Here is a 6,854-nt window from a genome sequence, read left to right as displayed (position 1 = left end):
AAAATACAAGAGTGCTAAAAGTTGCTGCCTAAGTTTAGAAATCAGAAAGTATAACAGGGCACAGACAATTCTGTGCATACACAAAACATTAATGCAATTGAAGACAAAGCCTGAGCCTTGGAATAGAAATAAGAATTCTTGGTTTCTCGTTGGAAGAGACAGTTGTAGTTCGTAACCTGTAGAGGAAGATTCATTACAGAACCAGGATATATCTTCTTTACTGGTACGCATTGCTTACCCCAGGATTTCTGAAAACATTTTGTGAACCTAAGGAAGCCTCAGAGCACTTCCACTGAAATAAAAAATTACATTCTTATCCTCACTTGATGGGTAACCTGAATGTTGTGGTTTAGGCCTAGCTGGCAACTAAGCACCACGCAGCTGCTCACTCACTCCTCCCTCCCAGTGGATGGGGAGGAGAATCAGAAAAAAAAGGTAAAAACTTGCAGGTTGCAATAAGGACAGTTTAATAGGACAACACAAGGAGAGAAGAAATAATAATAATAATAGAATATATGAAACTAGTGATGCACAACACAATTGCTCACCACCCAGAACTCGACAGCCCATTCCCAAGCCGCGATCCCTCCTCCCCCTCAGCCAGTTCCCCCAGGTTATATACTGAGCATGACGTTCTACAGTATGGAATATCCCCTTGGCTAGTTTGGGTCAGCTGTCCTGGCTGTGCCCCCTCCCAGCTTCTTGTGAAAATCAACTCTATCCCAGCCGAACACAGAACATTATCCACCCCTTATTCTATACCAATCTACGTCATGCGCAGATTCACTGGCTCGATTCACTTTCTCCTTCAGCAGTTTCTGTGACTTGTCATATAGGACTCCATACAGCAGCCTTCCACCTCCGATGCTTTCCCACAATGCGACAAGACCCATCAGTGAACAGGGCATATTGCCTCTCATTTTCTGACAGTTTATTATACAGTGGGGCCTCTTCAGCACGCGTCACCTCCTCCACTGGCGACATTCCAAAATCTTTGCCTTCTGGCCAGTCCATGATCAATTCCAAAATTCCTGGGCGATGGGGGTTTCCTATGCGAGCCCGTTGTGTGATCAGTGCAACCCATTTACTCCACGTGGCATCAGTCGCGTGATGTGTAGAGGAAACTTTCCCTTTGAACATCCAGCCCAGCACTGGCAGTCGGGGTGCTAAGAGGAGCTGTGTTTCAGTACCAATCACTTCGGAGGCAGCTCGAACTCCTTCATATGCTGCCAATATCTCTTTTTCAGTTGGAGTCTAGTGAGCCTCAGATCCTCGATATCCCCAATTCTAAAACCCGAGAGGTTGGCCTCAGGTCTCCCCTGGTGCTTTCTGCCAGAGACTCCAGGTAGGGCCATTCTCCCCAGCTGCAGTGCAGAGCACATATTTAAGATCTTGTCCTGCCCGGACTGGACCAAGGGCTACTGCATAAACAATTTCCCATTTATTTTGTTCAAAGGCTTGTTGTTGCTCAGGGCCCCATTTAAAATCGTTCTTCTTCCAAGTCACTTAATAGAGAAGGCTCACAATCAGACTGTAATCTGGAATATGCATCCTCCAAAACCCCACAATGCCCAAGAAAGCTTGTGTTTCCTTTTTGCTAGTTGGTGGAAACATAACTGTTATTCTGTTCATCACATCTGTTGGGATCTGATGACACCCATCTTGCCATTTTATTCCTAAATACTGGATCTCCTATGCAGGTCCCCTCACTTTACTCCATTTCATGGCAAAACCAGCCATCAGAAGGATTTGAACTATTTTCTTCCCTTTCTCAAAAACTTCTTCTGCTGTGTTGCCCCATACGATGATATCATCAATGTATTGCAGGTGTTCCGGAGCTTCACCCTGTTCCAGTGCAATCTGGATCAGTCCATGGCAAATGGTGGGGCTGTGTTTCCATTCTAGGTATACTGGACACCCCTCCAAGTGAAAGCAAACTGTGGCCTGTACTTTGCTGTCAAAGGGATTGAGAAAAACACATTAGCGATGTCAGTTGTGGTGTACCACTTGGCTGCCTTTGACTCCAGTTTGTATTGAAGTTCTAGCATGTCCACTATGGCAGCACTCAGCAGCGGTGTGACTCCACTCAGGCCACAATAGTCCATTGTTAGTCTCCACTCCATTAGACTTTCACACTGGCCAAATGGGACTATTAAAGAGTGAGTGAGTCTTGCTGATCACCCCTTGGCTCTCCAGTTGACGAATCAGCTTATGGATGGGGATCAGGGAGTCTCGGTTGGTGCGATATTGCCACCGGTGCACCATCGTGGTAGCAATTGGCACCTGTCGCCCTTCAACCCTCAGCAACCCCACAACCGCAGGGTCCTTTAAGAGACCGTGCAAGGTGGACTGCTGTTCACTTCCCTCCATCTCCAAGGCAGCTATACCAAAGGCCCACCGGTACCCTTCTGAGTCCTTGAAATACCTCTCCTGAGGTAGTCTATGCCGAGGATGCACAGAGCCTCTGGGCCAGTCACGACAGGATGTTTATGCCACTCATTCCCAGTTAGATTCACTTCACCTTCCAGTACAGCTAGCTGTTGGATCCCCCTGTCACTCCAGAAATACAGATGGGTTCTGCCCTTTTATCGCTTGATGGCACTAGGGTACATTGCGCATCAGCGTCCACCAGAGCCTTATACTCCTGTGGGTGTGACGTGCCGGGCCATTGAATCCACACAGTCCAATAGACCTGGTTGTCCCCTTCCTCCACCTGGCTGGAGGCAGGGCCCCTCTAATCCTGGTCATAGTATTCGTTACTCACTTTTTGTAAACATGAATCAGAAGTCCCTTCAAGAGCATCAGAAGTGAGATCAGCCCTTCTACTCTGTCTGGGGAACTGCCCGCTGGAAACTGGAGTGGCATTTTTCCAGGAAGAATCCTCTTTTGTGATTGCTTCTTCCTCGCATCTCACGTACCCGTGCCTCTAGGGTTGAGGTAGGTTTTCCATCCCACTTCCTCACGTCCTCTCTGTGGCCATGCAGGTAAAACCACAGGGTACCCCATGGTGTGAACCTTCTATATGCTCTCTCTTGAGGAGAGGAACACTTACTCCCAATAGCTGAGATATGGGCCCATACAGGTGGGGGGCAGAATTTATCCTCAAACGCTGGAAATCTTGGGAGAGTTTCTCAGCTAGCATGTCTGGCAGTTTCTCCACAGCCAAGATGCAGGCCTGTAGGGAGGAAGAGAGACTTCCTTCGTATTACCAGAGTTGGTCATCTACCGTTTGTCCCTTGCCTTCTTTCCAGAACACTACTGCCAATGACTGGGCATACGGCAGTGGGGCACTTCATAGAAACTTCCACCACATGGGCTGTGTGCATTGGACTTCATCTGGATCTGTGGGTGACTGCTCATTTTCTGGATCAATATAAATCACCTCCAGCACGGCTAATTCCCTCAGGTACTGGATACCTCTCTCCATGGTGGTCCATTTGCCTGGGTGACATGTAACATCTTCCTTGAAGGGGTACCTTTCCTTCACACCTGGCAGAAGTTGCCTCCAGAGGCTGAGGGCTCGTGTCTTTTTTCCAATTGCCTTGTCAATGGCCCCTTCCCTAGACAGGGATCCCAGCTGCTTGCCTTCCCTACCCTCTAATTCCAAACTACTGGCCCCATTATCCCAGCATCGGAGCAGCCGGGTAACAATGTGCTCACCTGGATGGCAGCTGAAATCCTTTCGCACATCTCACAGATCACTCAGGGATAGGGATCGGGTGATTATCTCTGGTTTTGCCTCTTCCTCCTCTTCTCATGATGACCCTGGTTCATCTTCATCCCTCACTATGCAAACCGATTTTTTTGTGTATTTCTGCTTCTGTATAGGGGCAATTGGTTGGTTCTCTGGTTCAGCTGCAGTGCCTGTCACTGGGATTTGAGTAGCCACAGTGCCTGTTGCTGGGGTTGGGGTAGCTGCAGTGCTTGTCATGAGGACTGGAGTAGCCACAGTGCCTGTCGGACTGTTTTCCCTCCTTTCCCCTTGAGGGTGCTGCATAATATTGAGCAGCATTTGGTAGGCACTGGCCAAGGCCCAGCACTGTGTGACAAGTTGCACCTCTTTGGAATAACCACAGCATTTTCCTTTCAAATATTCTATCACTTCATCAGGGTCCTGTAGCTGTTCAGGAGTGAAGTTCCAAACCTTTGGAGGTGAGAATTTGTCTGGATACCTGCCCATATTCTCCCACATGCCATGCCACCCATGACTATCCAGCCTTGGGGCAGATCTCTGAGTGGTATTCTTAAAAAATGTTTGTGTAACCCTAAACAAGACCTGAGACACATTCAGGAGACATAGCAACAAGAGCATGCTGGCTTGAACATCCCAGGGATATTCAAAATTCTCAAAAGCTGTTGTAATGAGCCTGAAGGAGAAAGGGGAGGTGGAAGAGCCGGACGCAGCATCCCCCCCCCCCGCCGTCTTCCCCATCGATTGGGTGCGATTACTAATAAATTCCGAGAGATGGCGCGCGAGTTACAGGCATGACATCATTGCCACGTACAAACACAAGCTTAACCTCATGACCAGTGATGTAATCATATCATAAACTGACATTACCCAGTACAGCAAAATGATTACTCTGATCCCTCTCCCAGAAGTGATAAATATCACCGCAGGAAATACCCAGTGCATTTAAGAATTTACATAACACGACCATGTGAACAAATGAACCAACATTGTGACCAGCGACTATTTAACTAATATAAGACATGCATACAACAAATTTGTCTTAACGTGCTCTGGTCAGATCTGTCGTTATCTCAAAATTAACTCTATCTCAACCGAACCCAGGACACTGAAGCACTGTGAAATGAAGGCACTTGCTTATGAAAGGCAACTGGCTGGAAAAGTTGTACAGTGGTAAGATCTTGCCTTAGATTTAGCATACCTGGATCCAAATTTCTCCTCGGTATAGTCACCTAAGTTAAAGAGTAGAAGGTCAGTCAAAGTTTCTATCACATGTGTGCCAGGCACTGGACTTTTAACCAGCAAAGCCCTGTGGGCACTGCTGCTGTTTCTGAAAATACTAAGTACTGTTTCTATTATGTCAAAACTGAGGCCATTCACATTTTTTTCATGCCCAAACCTGAAATGCATGGATGAGGCATTTTCTTCAGTGTACTACTATGAGACCCAAAATAGTAAGCAAATGCTTACCTAAGAAATACCTACAGAATTAAGGTCAAAAGAAAATACAATTGTATTCACCTGTTTCATGCTAAAGGTCATCCAGAAGAGGAGCTTTGCCTCCTTATTAACGTTTACTTGGCATGTAGGAGGTTTGGGTTGCTGCCTCTTCTCCCTGTTGTCTTTGCAGAGAAACCAAAAAACTCTCTTCAGTTTGTAAAAAGAACAACTTATTTCCAATATAAACTGCTCACATACTGGCGGACTTTTATAGCTCCCCTCTCACACTTACTGCCATCATAACTATGGATACTCTCCAGATAGTGCATATATATAAACCCTACAGTTCAGATGCCTAACTTGGTAGCTAGTCCAAGAGTCAGGAATTTCCCTTTGTGGATCTAGCGTTCAGCCTGTATTTCCTCATTTGTGCAATAGCATTAATAACAAATTTCTAGTTCACGGTATAATGAATATGTTAAAGATTGTGAGGGAAGTGGATATTAGAGAAATAAGGGCAGATGATAAAGCAGGGCTAGATTAGGATTCAGCAAAGCACATGCAGGCTCCCAATGATCAACTTTCAACCATTATCTTACTCTCCCCTTTCCACCTACAAAACAGAAAAGATTACAATTTTCAACAAGGGGGTTAAGATCAGGGAATCATGCAATGCTTAACCTGAGGAAGCTACCAGGTGCCTGGATTGGGCTGCAAAATGCCATTACAAAGCAGTCTTGATCCTGTGTTGACTTTGGCAATAGCCTATACGGTTAGACCTTTAATCGGCTCCTTGACTCATTGCACAATCCAGACCCTTGCAGAAATAGACCACCTCCCACAAACTGTTGAAATAGATAGTTCCGAAGAACTGGCATTAGATTTTATTTATGTTTCCATACTCGGAGTTAAGCTTTCTCAGAGCCGGCCTCTTAACTATAAGAAACAAGAAGTCTATGTTTTTGCAACCCATTTGCACAAAGCACCCCTTAATGGCCTGCCAGCCTCCACACTAAACTGACAGTCTTACCTGCGTAAGTAGAGAAGCAGGGAGTGCAAGGAGACAGGTGGGTTAATATTAAGTAACGTTTATAAGGCTGGGGAAAAAAAGTAATTTGAGATTTCTAAACCCCACTTCCCAAACAACCTTGTTTTACTTCATCATGTAATGCTAGCAAACAGAATGTACTAAATACATAAGGAGCTACAAGCTTTACGTTAAGTATTTCTTGAAAGTTAAGCACAGAGATGCACAGCTATGACTATTCCAATTCAGCTCCTCCAGACACTGGCAGAGGGCAAAAGTAGTTTCTTACATGGTAGAAACCTGTTATAACCAGAAAACTGTGGTTTTTAATCTTGCTATTAGGTGGAGATCCCAACCAAAACTCACCAAAAAAATGGAACGGTAATGCTATTACTGAAAATCAGATTTCATTCCTCATTAGATACCACAAAGGCAGCTAGAAATAGTAAAGGCTAGGATATCAATGTGAAGTTTTATTGTCCATGGTTTCTGAAATGCAAACCACATGTTGTATACTATCTTTAGGGCAAACAGTTACTCTTACTGTGAAGCTCTTTCTCACTGCCAGATTAAGCACAGCACAGCAGCTGTGATGCTGAATGTACTCCATACATTATCTCAGAACACAGCTGCTCCAAGATCAGGTACAACCAAACATTACGTCTACTTTAGTTCTGAAAACTGGAGTATGCCCCC

General features: G+C 45.5%; 1 long non-coding RNA gene across 1 annotated transcript in view; it reads right to left on the bottom strand.

Annotated features, from left to right (window-relative positions):
* Window positions 1-4,197: 4,197 nt before the first annotated feature.
* Window positions 4,198-6,854, bottom strand: part of LOC104843208 — a 17,208-nt gene continuing 14,551 nt past the window's right edge. The window contains exon 3 of the long non-coding RNA XR_775536.1: window positions 4,198-4,276. This is a non-coding gene — a long non-coding RNA (uncharacterized LOC104843208). The remainder of the gene's footprint in view (window positions 4,277-6,854) is intronic.

Source organism: Haliaeetus leucocephalus, unplaced genomic scaffold (genome assembly GCF_000737465.1).
Source record: "Haliaeetus leucocephalus isolate CR32 unplaced genomic scaffold, Haliaeetus_leucocephalus-4.0 Scaffold138, whole genome shotgun sequence".
NCBI classification, from domain to species: domain Eukaryota; kingdom Metazoa; phylum Chordata; class Aves; order Accipitriformes; family Accipitridae; genus Haliaeetus; species Haliaeetus leucocephalus.
The sequence above is the reverse complement of the archived record's forward strand: the minus strand, read 5'-3'. Positions and strand labels throughout refer to the sequence as shown.